Source organism: Stenella coeruleoalba (genome assembly GCF_951394435.1).
Source record: "Stenella coeruleoalba genome assembly, chromosome: 12".
In the NCBI taxonomy this organism is placed as follows: Eukaryota; Metazoa; Chordata; class Mammalia; order Artiodactyla; family Delphinidae; genus Stenella; species Stenella coeruleoalba.
Window position 1 is genome coordinate 58,913,287 of NC_137158.1, and position 13,881 is coordinate 58,927,167.

The following is a 13,881-nucleotide window of genomic DNA, read 5'->3' on the forward strand; positions in this document are numbered from 1 at the left end:
TCCCTGGTGGCTCAGTGGTTAAGAATCCGCCTGTCAGTGCAGGAGACACAGGTTCGAGCCCTGGTCCAGGAAGATCCCACATGCCGTGGAGCGACTAAGCCCGTGTGCCACAGCTACTGAGCCTGCATTCTAGAGCCCACGAGCCACAACTACTGAGCTCGTGTGCCACAACTACTGAAGCCCATGCACCTAGAGCCCATGCTCTGCAACAAGAGAAGCCACCACAATGAGAAGCCCACGCACCGCAACGAAGAGTAGCCCCTGCTCATGGCAACTAGAGAAAGCCCTCACACAACAATGAAGACCCAATGCAGTCAAAAATAAATTAAATAAATAAATTTATTTTAAAAAAATGAAAGAAAGCTAAATCTTACTAATATTCAACAAGTGTGACCTAAACAATAAAATACCATTTTTAAAATCAAATTGGGCAACAACTTTTTAAAACATCATGCTTTGTACTGAAGTGCAGAGACTGGTGTGCCTTCTTGCCCTATCCTCATACAGTGGAAACTGAACAACTTTTCTGAAAGGTCATGTCATAGCTTTTATACAACAGTTCCATTTCTAGGATTATATTTAGATAGATATATGTACACTGTTTATCATATTATTTATTATAATGGAAATGTATACAAATCTTAATGTCTGACAACAGGAGAATTATTAAATAAAATAGTATAATATAATGGAAAATATTCCATGCTGCCCCCCAAAAAGTTTCCATATAATAATATGAAAATACTTAACAATATTCAATGGAAAAAGCAGAGTTATACTTATTATATCTTAACTGTATTTCAATAACTATATACACACCTGAATGTAAAAAAGACTGAAAGCAAATATATACGAATAACAATTCTCTCTGGACGGCATATCAGGCAACTTTTCTAAATTCTCTCCAACAAAAAGAAAGAATGATTAGTTCTGCCAAATAGAGAGCTGATGCAACCTTTATTAATTATCCTAAAATTATTTCTAATTAGCACATTGTTTAATAACAAACAGGTGATTTGTTATTGTTTAACTTATTAATCCTATATATATCCTTAACTATCCTGAAATTAAATATGAAAATCTTTTTTAATGTTTTGGGCAAAGATAAACTCTACCCTAGCCCATATACATTTGACCACGAAGATAGAATACCACTAGTTAACTATTAGATACTATAGTGACTCTTTGCTGAGAAAAAATAATTGAAACAGAAAGACAATTCAATTCATAATTAATGTACCTTGTTTCAAAGGACTTAGAGCATTTTGAAACTTTTTTAGGCCTTGCTCTACTCAGACATACAAAGAAAAGATAATTTTTACTTCATAGAATAATTTCAAAGAAGAACTGAAAAAAAAAATGACAGTTTTTTGGGAACTTGAATTTCTAAGAAGAAACGTAGCTGTCTGCTTCCGAATCACTCCCAGCCTCTACATGCATTACTTCACTAACACCTCCCCATTGCTCTTATCTAGCAGCTCACTGCTGAGTGTCAATAATTACATTCACTGCTATTAGAAAGACAGATATTGGGCTTCCCTGGTGGCGCAGTGGTTGAGAATCTGCCTGCCGATGCAGGGGACACGGGTTCGAGCCCTGGTCTGGGAAGATCCCACATACCGCGGAGCAACTGGGCCCGTGAGCCACAATTACCGAGCCTGCGCGTCTGGAGCCTGTGCTCCGCAACAAGAGAGGCTGCGATACTGAGAGGCCCGCGCACCGTGATGAAGAGTGGCCCCCGCTTGCCACAACTAGAGAAAGCCCTCGCACAGAAATGAAGACCCAACATAGCCATAAATAAATAAATAAAGCAAACTGTCAACAAGTAAAAAATAAAAAAATACGAAAAAGAAAGACAGATATTGATCCACTAGAAATACGTACTAAGATTAGGGCACATCTGGAAGCAACCTAAGTGTCCATCAACAGATGAATGGCTAAAGAAGATATGGTACATATGTACAATGGAATAATACTCAGCCATAAAAAAGAATGAAATTTTGCCATTTGCAACAACTTGGAGGGTATTATCCTAAGTGAAATAACTCAGACCAAGAAAGACAAATACTGTATATATCACTTATATGTGGAATCTAAAAAAAAAAAAAAACTAGTGAATATAACAAAACAGAAACAGAGAACTAGCTTCAGGTTACCAGTGGGGAGAGGGAAAAAGGGGAGGAGCAAGATGGGGGTAGGGAATTAAGAGATACAAACTATTATGTATAAAATAAATAAGCTACAAAGGTATACTGTACAACTCAGGGGTTACAGACAACAATTTGTAATAACTATAAGTGGAATATAACCTTTAAAAATTGTGGATCACTATGTTGTACACCTGAAACTTACATAATACTATACATCAACTATACCTCAATTTAAAAAAAAAAAAACTCAGAAGGACGAGGTTGGGAGAGCTTCCAGGTTGGTGAACACATACAGATGCAGGGAAAGTGGTTTGCTCAGAGAGGGTATGGAAGCTCCCCAACCTTTCCCCACACCTGGCCCTATGCATCTCTTCCATCTGGCTGTTCCTGAGTTATATCCTTTTATAATAAACTGGTAATCTAGTTTAAAAAAAAAAAATTAGGGCTCATCCTCATTTTCAGGTACAAAATTCATATTCATACTTTATCTTTCCTGGAATTACTTTTCTAAAAGATAGAAACAATCATTCTTTCAGGGCCTTTAAAGTAACACATAATGTAATCTCAATGTTGACTGGGTATTTGCCACACTTGTCATTAACCTTAAAATCAGTTCATTGGGAAGCAGCCGCATGGCACAGGGATATCGGCTCAGTGCTTTGTGACCGCCTGGAGGGGTGGGATAGGGAGGGTGGGAGGGAGGGAGATGCAAGTGGGAAGAGATATGGGAACATATGTATATGTATAACTGATTCACTTTGTTATAAAGCAGAAACTAACACACCATTGTAAAGCAATTATACCTCAATAAAGATGTTAAAAAAAAATCAGTTCATGATTGTGTTTACATAGAATTCTTATTATAACCAAGTCATTTTTTAAAGTGATGTGTTTTCCAATCTCATTCTAAGACTATAACAGTTTCCTCCCATCTTAAATTTAGATCTTGTCAACAGATAAAATAAAGGATGGTTATCTACATTACAAAAGGATCCTTCTACTTACCAAAGGATTCGTTGCAAGAAGATTTCTATAAAGGGTGAGCTCTTCGATTACATTTAAAATGCTTCAGTTTAGAACAATCTGATCTGCCTGTAGCTTCTCAATACTGAAGGTGGAGCATCAATATACTTTGCATGTCTTGTTACAACAGAACTTTCCAGAGCAAAGAGGCATTCAGATATGACTCAATAAATCAGAGGAAGAGAAATAAAGCCCAGCCAAGGAGAAACATGGAGAAGAATAAGCAAGGACAAAATAAGTTAAGAAGCATGAAGATGAAGGCTCTGAAAAATGTTAATTCTCAAATATCCGGTTGAACAGTGAAACATTAGAACTACTCCATGGCTTGTTCACGTTACATGTGTGTGCAATAAATCTCCCCCAAAAAGGTTTTTGAGGTAAGAGGCTCAGACTAGTTGTCAGTCCCTCCCTAGCAATGAGCCCCAAACACAGTAGACTTCAATAAATATTTGTCAAATGAAGGAATTAACAAACGACACCAAACAACTCATTTAACTAACTTCCACTGAATTGAACCCATGTTTTGGTAACCCAGGGATATGGTGATGGGTTAGGGATGCCACAAGGACACCCTCTAATACAAACAAAACACCAAACCACAACTATTGGCAAAGTGATTATTAATCATTCTCCTGACAATGCAATGAAACAGTTACCTAAATTCAATAGGAGTTAGGGCTAATCTAGTTAGCACCCATGACTACCAACACATCTTAACAGATTCCATCCAAATCCTTTGATCAGAAGCCAGGTTTGCAGTCACATCCCCCTAGCCCCACTACCCATCCCACGACCAGGCCAGGACCAAAATCCCGCCTCCTGACCTGCCCTGCCCTCTCTAGCCTGAGCAGTGTGGTGCACGGCTCTCCCCTCCATCATTTACCTGCATGACTTTCGGGGATGTAAAAACACTGAGAACAGCAATAGGCGGCTGCTTCCAACTCGATGATCTTCGTGTAAACTGGGCAGAAGCTGCAGTTAAAGCAGAGAACCTGGAAAGGGATCAACGAAAATTTATGTCCTCACATCCAAAAGTCACTGTCCTACCCTAAGCCTGGAAGCTGCTTACAACAGGTATTGTGGCATCCACACCTCCTGATTCCACAGCCAAATCACTGTTATTGTTGGTAATGGAGAGCAGGGAGCCAGTGGATAATAAAAATTCACAGATAATCCCAAACCCAGTTTTACAGTCGCTATCACCTCATTGCCTCTGAACCCTCCGTCAGAGCAGCCCAGCAAAAAGCCAGATGGCAGAGCCGCCTCACGTTAGCTTACTTTTACGCTTCCAGCCGAGACACCAGCCTTCTATTTTCTCCTGCCATTCACCCACCACTACATCAGTTTTCCAGCGTAGGCACTTACTGGGCAAATCAGTGGGATTCTTGAGTAGGAACAAAAGAGATGGACCCGTAAAACTCTTCTCCTCAGAATGGAAGATCATCTCTGTCTTTTAGCCCAAGCTTTATATAGCATTGCGTTTCCTGAGCCGATTGGGGTGTCTTCCCAGGGTTTCCCTGCTGTGCTTCACTACTGGTTGTACAAACTGTTAACCAGCTGAGAAGGTAGGAAGCCACTTGTGGTTGACAGCCTCCAAGACGGCTCCCGACGATTCCACTAATACACCCCCTATAACGAGCAGACAGCAACGACAAAACTTGAAAGGAATATTGAGTAATCTGTGCTTTTAATGGCTGCAAATGGGCCATTTCTTTAAGAGAAAATTTGCTATGGCCAGCTTTTGTTTCGTTTTTGCTTCCGGAGGATAATTATCACAAACAATATGTCCCACTTATTATCTCCAAAGTTATTATTTGCCCCAACCTTTGGTCTGGTAACACGGAATCACTCGCAGTGTTGTCAACAGTCATCTCCAGTATGGAGATCATGAATTATTCCCTTGGCCCTATTCTCCATGTCAGTCATCAGATTTCTGTATTCTTTTGTGTTGTGTCTCATCCTTCATCTCTACAGTCATAGCAGTCAGTTCAGTCTGAGCCCTGATTACCCCTCTCTGCTGATTTCCACAGCTTTCTAACTAATTCTCATCTGTCCTGCTCCCTCTTCATTTCCATATCAAGTCATATCATCCCTTTGTTTAAAGACTGCAATGCTGAGAATATGGAAATAGTTTTGTAAATTTGGAAAAAAATGTTTCTGTCATAATGTTCATTGAAAAAGGCTTGAGTAAGTGCTGAAGACTCTATCTTCAAAATCCACCGCGAATCTGAGTTCCTCTCACCTCCACTGCTGTACTCTAGACCAAGTCACCATGACAATGTCAAAATTTTCCATATTATTCTCTGTACACATGCTACAAAGATCACACATGAATTTTCTCATCAGAACAAATACTAGGCATTATTTTTAAACCACTGCACACTGAATAAACACCAGTGACCTTCATCTGACATTTAAACTCCTCTAAAATCCAGACTTAACTCATTTTTCCCTCAATGTACATTTCAGGCCTCTTCAGCATCACTTCAGAGTTGGCTGCCCCTGGAAACGATAGTAGCCCAGCATCACAGAAACTGTCTATGCTGTGATGTCCCAGGAAGAAAATATCCCAAAGAAACCTGCCTGACTACTCTAAAACTGCGTGTCCTCGAGCCATGCCATAGATACGGAAATCCTGGAAGACCACAATGCTGATGACTGTCAGCAATGGGTAAGAACTAAAAGAAAGACCAGCCAATGGTTGGTGCGTACAGTGGGCACCCACAGCAGAACCAGCGACGTTCTGCAAGAGACTCTGAGCTGACCACAGTGCAGATGTCCAAGGGGGTGAGGGCCATGTCAGATCTCATGGCAGCATAACTACCCCCCACCATCCCACCACAGGCCCAGCCTGTAAACACACAGACACCTCACACCTGGACCAGGCCATCACTCTTGGAGCTGTACGATACCAACCCAATTACCAATGTAGAGCAGACCAAATGAACACCTGCCGACCACTCTAGGCCTGCACAGGTTATCCCCACCTGGTCCCATATCACTCCTGAGCCTCAGAGGTCCCAGCTGCCCCAAGAGTCAAGTTAACCAGACCTCAGACCAGCCATAGGGTTGATTCAACCAGAAGCACCAGAGAGATTCACAGGGAAGGAGGAAAATCCAGCTCAAAGAAATTAATTAAAAGTTTAAGAAACTGGAGAATGAGTGGATTCTGGGCATAGGTAGAGATTAGGATAAAAGCAAGAAAAACAATAACAACAAAGAGAATGAAAGGAGGAAAACATGTCGGCTGCAAAATGCTGATCTGTAATAAGAACGATGTGAAGAAAGGGACATTAAGAACACTTCACGGCCGTTGCCGGCCGGCTTGCTGACTTGGAGGTTAGTCACTCATGCTTTCATAGAGGAGAAGGAAGATCAAACCAAGGGTCCCTTTCCTTGTCTGGCAGTAAAAGCAAGAATACAACAGCCATAAGAAACAAAGAATATCCCCTGAGATTTCTGTCCAGGGATCGTGGGCTAAAAAAGCAAGCACACTGGCACTGTTGGACTCCAATGGGAGTCCCTGGCCAAAACTCTCATGCTTCTGAATCTTTAAAGACACAGTTTCAACTTAAAATTTGGTAATAAGTATAGTAAGTGAGCTTCATCTTTTTTTCCCCAATGATAGCAATGTAGTAATAATTATTATTTCTTAAATGGATTGTGTTTTTTATGTAGGGGAGCCTTTTCCTTAACAAAGAGCCAAAACCATAGAAGTAAACTTACTTCCCGTAGAGGGGAAGAGGTGCTCAGAAGTAGAACATGGTGTTGCAATGAAGCCCTAGGTTCTGGAGGCTGGCTGCAGGGTTAAATCCCAGCTGCACCACTTACTTGCGATGTGGCTTTGTACAAGCCATTCAGCCTCTACAGGACCAAGTTCCTTCTGTGTAAAATTATCACCATAATGATTATAATCATGGTGTAAGGATTTATAAAATTCTTATTTGTAATTTATTATTTGTAAAATAATAAACAAAAATAAACTCATAAGCTAATACACATAGTTCAGCACCCTGGCACATCATAAGCACACAATAAATATTGGCTATTACCATCATTTTTTGTCTAATTAACCAAGCACATGAGGAACACAGGTCAAGGTTAAAAGGGTTGAAGGGATCTTCTCTCTAGTCCAATACCTGCTTCCTCCATCACTGACTCCCCTAATTTTACAAAGGAAGAAAATGAATAGGTTCATTCAAAGCCCATGTTTCCTCAAAAAATGACCGTTTATCCTTTGCTCTCTCTTTGTAAAGCAAAGGAACTGGTTACCTCCTCATCAGACTTCCCTGCAATGCTGGCTCTTACTTTCTGGTGCCACCAAGTGGCCTAGTTTAGTGGTGCAGTGATGCTTCCCAGCCACCCCAATTTAGTAGAAGGTGAGATCTGGTTTAGCTAGCCTTCAACAGCCCTCCAATGCTTATCAAATTAACAAGTAGTACTCTGGGTGGAGCAAGGAAGCAAAAGTTACCAGTGGCTCCATGGAACACTGGAAAGAAAGAAAACCACTAGTGAAGAAGAGGAGAGAAGCCAGGGTTGGTGTTGGTGAGCTTCAGCCATTCCTTTGCTGCCTGCAAAGCACTTCGTTATTTCTAAGTTTTAAGAAATGCATACCTGACCTTCTGGGCAGGCAGGAACAATTTTTATGATAGAGGAGAACATAATACACGTTTTTGCGTGAATGCTGAATGGTCAAGTTGCTTATAACAGTACTTGGCTGGAAACTAAGACAAAAGCTAAATACAGCTCTCAAAGAAGAACTTCTTAAAAATGTATAAATATGAAATTTTAGCCCCCAAATTTTGATTTTATTACTAACATTTTTAGGAGTCAAATTTTTCAAAGGGAAGAACACAATTTTACCATATTGCTGTTTGTTGGCTATCTGTGCTACAGCTGCAATGCTGTAGTGAACAGTCACTTTAATTGTTTAACACTTTAACCTATCTGATAATATTTTTAACCTTTTAATACATAGCAGAATGTAATTCAGGAAAACTATTCTCAGAAACATATTCTTTTTTTTTTTTTTACATCTTTATTGGAGTAAAATTGCTTTACAATGGTGTGTTGGTTTCTGCTTTATAACAAAGTGAATCAGTTATACATATACATACAGAAACATCTTCTTTATAAGGGATTTTTACCTTTGGATTCATAGACCTGGAAAACCTAAAAAACAAAACAAAAAATCCTTCAGTTTCAATTAGTAAAAATGATTGGCAGCCTAAACTCCAGAGCAATCAATTCACCAACTTTTTATTTAAGTTTCTAGACTCTGTAGAATGAAAATTGTAAGAAATTGTCTTCTTAAAGCATTTTTTGGTAAGGTCTGTGCTTTAAGGTTTGATTCATGAGCATATTATATGCTTGAGGGGCTCAGTCTTTGCTAATACTTTGTCCTTTTCTTTACGCTCTTTAAGTTCTTTATTCTGTCTGGATTGAGGATGAGTCATCCTAGATGTTGCTGTACATGATTTTGGAGTGTTTATTCCTCCTTGTAAAATTCTGTGATGACAGTATTGGCATTCTGCTTTGTAAAATTCATCCTCTCGAAATGAAAAAGATCCAAAGAGGACTGTTTATCATAAAAGACTTAAGGCCTCATATATGACAAACCCACAGCCAACATCGTTCTCAATGCTGAAAAACTGAAACCATGTCCTCTAATATGAGGAAAAAAACAAGGTTGTCCACTCTCACCACTCTTATTCAACATAGTTTTGGAAGTTGTAGCCATGTCAATCAGAGAAGAAAAAGAAATAAAAGGAATTCAGATCAGAAAAGAAGAAGTAAAACTGTCACTGTTTGCAGATGACATGATACTATACATAGAGAATCCTAAAGAGGCTACCAGAAAACTACTAGAGCTAATCAATGAATTTGGTAAAGTAGGAGGATACAAAATTAATGCACAGAAATCTCTGGCATTCCTATACACTAATGATGAAAAATCTGAAAGAGAAATTAAGGAAACACTCCCATTTACCACTGCAACAAAAAGAATAAAATACCTAGGAATAAACCTACCTAGGGAGGAAAAAGACCTGTATGCAGAAAACTATAAGGCACTGAGACACAAATTAAAGATGATGCAAATATATGGAGAGATATACTATGTTCTTGGATTGGAAGAATCAACATTGTGAAAATGACTCTACTACCCAAAGCCATCTACAAATTCAATGCAATCCCTATCAAACTACCACTGGCATTTTTCACAGAACTAGAACAGAAAATTTCACAATTTGTATGGAAACACAAAAGACCCTGAATAGCCAAAGCAATCTTGAGAAAGAAAAATGGAGCTGGAGGAATCAGGCTCCCAGTCTTCAGATTATACTACAAAGCTACAGTAATCAAGACAGTATGGTACTGGCACAAAAACAGAAATGTAGATCAATGGAACAGGATAGAAAGCCCAGAGAGAAACCCATGTACATATGGTCACCTTATCTTTGATAAAGAGGCAAGAATATACAATGGAGAAAAGACAGCCCCTTCAATAAGTGATGCTGGGAAAACGGGACAGGTACACGTAAAAGAATGAAATTAGAACACTCCTTAACACCATACACAAAAATAAACTCAAAATGGATTAAAGACCTAAATGTAAGGCCAGACACTATCAAACTCTTAGAGGAAAACATAGGCAGAACACTCTATGACATAAATCACAGCAAGATCCTTTTTGACCCACCTCCTAGAGAAATGGAAATAAAAACAAAAATAAACAAATGGGACCAAATAAAACTTAAAAGCTTTTCATAGCAAAGGAAACCATAAACAAGACAAAAAGACAACCGTCTGAATGGGAGAAAATATTTGCTAATGAAGCAACTGACAAAGGATTAATCTCCAAAATTTACAAGCAGCTTATGCAGCTCAATATCAAAAAAACAAACAACCCAATCCAAAACTGGGCAGAAGACCTAAATAGACATTTCTCCAAAGAAGATATACAGATGGCCAATAAACACATGAGGGATGCTCAACATCACTAATCATTAGAGAAATGCAAATCAAAACTACAATGAAGGGACTTCCCTGGTGATCCAGTGGTTAAGACTCCAGGCTGCCAATGCAGGGGGCCCAGGTTCAATCCCTGGTCAGGGAACTGGATCCCACAGGCCACACCTAAGACCCGGTGAGACTAAATAAATAAATAATTAAAAAAAAAAAAACTACAATGAGGTATCACCTCACACCAGTCAGAATGGCCATCATCAAAAACTCTACAAACAATAAATGCTAGAGAGGATGTGGAGAAAAGGGAATCCTTTTGCACTCTTGGTGGGAATGTAAATTGATACAGCCATTATGGAGAACAGTATGGAGGTTCCTTAAAAAACTAAAAATAGAACTAACATATGACCCAGCAATCCCACTACTGGGCATATACCCTCAGAAAACCATAATTCAAAAATAGACTTGTACCAGAATGTTCATTGCAGCACTATTTACAATTGCCAGGACATGGAAGCAACCTAAGTGTCCATCAACAGATGAATGGATAAAGAAGATGTGGCACATATATACAATGGAATATTACTCAGCCATAAAAAGAAACAAAACTGAACTATTTGTAGTGAGGTGGATGGACCTAGAGACGGTCATACAGAGTGAAATAAGTCAGAAAGAGAAAAACAAATAGTGTATGCTAACACATATATATGGAACCTAAAAAAAATTTAAAATAGTTCTGAAGAAACTAGGGGCAGGACAGGAATAAAGACACAGACATAGAGAATGGATTTGAGGACACAGGGAGGGGGAAGGGTAAGCTGGGACGAAGTGAGAGAGCAGAATTAACATATATACACTACCAAATGTAAAATAGATAACTAGTGGGAAGCAGCCGAATAGCACAGGGAGATCAGCTCTGTGCTTTGTGACCACCTAGAGGGGTGGGGTAGGGAGGGTGGGAGGGAGACACAAGAAGGAGGGGATATGGGGATATATGTATACATATAGCTGATTCACTTTGTTATACAGCAGAAACTAACACACCATTGTAAAGCAGTTATACTCCAATAAAGATGTTAAAAAAGAACAAACAAAGAAACCCCAAATAACTATGAATAACAGCTCTATTGAATTAAAAACTGAAATAATTACATACTATAGTAAATTTTAAAGCCATGGATTTTTCAACATAGTAAAATGAAACGCTACCATGGAAGAAAGATGTCCACTAAAAGATCAAAAAGACTTGATTGTTGAGTATAATATACATTTTCTGAACATTTTGTGTGGTTAAATATATCTTTGCAGCCTGTATGGAAAAATGGAAATATCCTCTGGAACTGCTGAATAAACCCTTTAAGCCAATTTAAAAAAAAAATGCCTATAAATGACCCGGATTAGGCCTCCAAGTTTGAAAAATACCTAATCTCTTTCAGCAGTGAAATGCCAAGATCACAAGAAGAAATCCCGAAAGTTCTTTTAAGGGCTGAGGGCTGATTTATTTTTAGGTAGGAGATGAGTTAAACTTCTGGTAATCTCAGTCCATCAGAGGCACCCCTACAAAAAAATGTGGTGAGCACAAGGCAAGGCATCTCAGAGGGGGAACCTTAATGGTAGTAAGTTCTGAGGTGTCATTACCACTCTCTGCACAGAGCCAAAGTTTTCACTATTCCAGACAAAATGAGAAAAATAAGGGCAATTCTCAGCACAAAAAAAGGTACCAATAACTATCTGTAGATGGATGGAATGAATGAATGAATGAATGAGTGAATGACAGTAAATGCTTTTCAAAACTGGAGAGATATACAAACAGTTCATGCAGCTCTACATCAAAAAAACAAACAACCCAATCAAAAAATGGGCAGAAGACCTAAACAGACATTTCTCCACAGAAGACATACAGATGGCCAAAAAGCACATGAAAAGATACTCAACATCACTAATTAGTAGAGAAATGCAAATCAAAACTACAATGAGGTACCACACCTGTCAGAACAGCCATCATCAAAAAGTCTACAAACAATAAATGCTGGAGAGGGTGTGGAGAAAATGGAACCCTCCTACACTGTTGGTGGGAATGTAAACTGATACAGCCACTATGGAGAACAGTATGGAGCTTCCTTAAGAAACCAAAACTAGAACTACCATATGGTCCTGTAATCCCACTTCTGGGCATATACCTGGAGAAAACCATAGTTGGAAAAGATACATGCACCTCCAACGTTCATTGCAGCACTATTTACAGCAGCCAAGACATGGAAGCAACCTAAATCTCCATTGACGGAGGAGTAGATAAAGAAGTGGTACGTATATACAATGGAATATTACACAGCCATAAAAAGGAATGGAATAATGCCATTTGCAGCACCATGGATGGACCTAGAGATTATCATACTAAGTGAAGTAAGTCAGAAAGACAAAGATAAATATCATATGATATCACTCACATGTAGAATCTAATTTTTAAAAATGATACAAATGAATTTATTTACAAAACAGAAACAGACTTACAGATATTGAAAACAGACTTATGATTACCAGCGGGAAAACATGGGCAGGGAGAGGGATAAATCAGGATTTTACTATATATGAGATAGATAACCAACAAGGACCTACTATATAGTACAGGGAACTCTACTAAATATTCTGTGATAACCTATATAAGAAAATAATCTGAAAAAGAATTAATATATGTATATGTATAACTGAATCACTTTGATGTACACCCGAAACTAACACAACATTGTAAATTAACTATACTCCATAAAATTATAAAAAAAACAAAAACAAAAGTCAAGATAAATTTATTACATGTAGAAAATTATCCTTAAAAATAAAAGAGCTGAACTTCCAAAAAAAAAGACTCAAGGCCTCAAAAGAATTAAATGACTAAAAATTCCATAAATTATTTAAAGATTATACTTTTAAAATAAGAATTGCAGCATACCAAATAAACCATTGAAGAGTAGAATTATAATATAATCTAATTTCTTTATTCAATCTTGTTATTATTGAAAAGTTTATAGATGGTTTTTGATTCAAAAATTAAATGATAATCTCTGTAAAGCTATCTAGCTAATTCACATTAACTATCAATCTAGTTTCTTATTTATTTAACCATTTTAAAGTCTTCAATAACTGTTTTTGGTACATAAAGCTAACTACTCCAGCAATCACCGTTAACTTAAAGCATTTCAGTCTTGTAATAATAAATATTTCAATCAACTGATATAATTTAAACATATGGCTGATGAGGAAATTTTCACTTCAGGTTACACTGGGAATGCTTACTTTGTGTGAATGTGAATATTCAGATATTGACAATGAACCCAAATGACAAGATTTGTTCACACTGCCGATGTTGATATATTGCTTAGATACAGTGAAACCTATGTGATGACGATTTGCTGATCAAGAGTTCAAGGATGCTACAAATGACAGTGAAAGGAGCATTTAGCTACTTGGCCTTCCAAAGGTCAAAGCCAAAGCAAAGTTGAATTACAAATTTGGGCCAAATCCAAGACCAAAACTCAACTTTGCTGCAACCCTTATTTTTCCTAGTCTTGGAGTGTGCTACAGGGGCAAGTGCCAGCAATGGAGTCACCTAGACTGATTCCAGTCTTTGTCTCCAACTCTCTCTACCCGGCTGACCGTGAACTAGTTACACAAGCTCTCAGGCCTCAGTTTCCTCATGAATAAAACTGGAATAATAAAAGGGGGAGATTGAATGAGGCTCTACAGA

The 13,881-nt window shown here is 38.3% G+C and overlaps 1 long non-coding RNA gene across 4 annotated transcripts in view; it reads right to left on the reverse strand.

Moving 5' to 3' along the window:
- Positions 1-13,881, reverse strand: part of LOC307195678 — a 176,690-nt gene that overhangs the window by 119,539 nt on the left and 43,270 nt on the right. For 3 of the 4 annotated variants that reach the window (XR_013830917.1, XR_013830918.1, XR_013830920.1), the window contains 2 exons: positions 4,539-4,802; positions 4,057-4,165 (listed from right to left, as the gene is read on the reverse strand). This is a non-coding gene — a long non-coding RNA (uncharacterized lncRNA). Of the gene's footprint in view, positions 1-4,056; positions 4,166-4,538; positions 4,831-13,881 lie in introns of all 4 variants that reach the window. The other variant, XR_013830919.1, reaches the window with a different exon arrangement.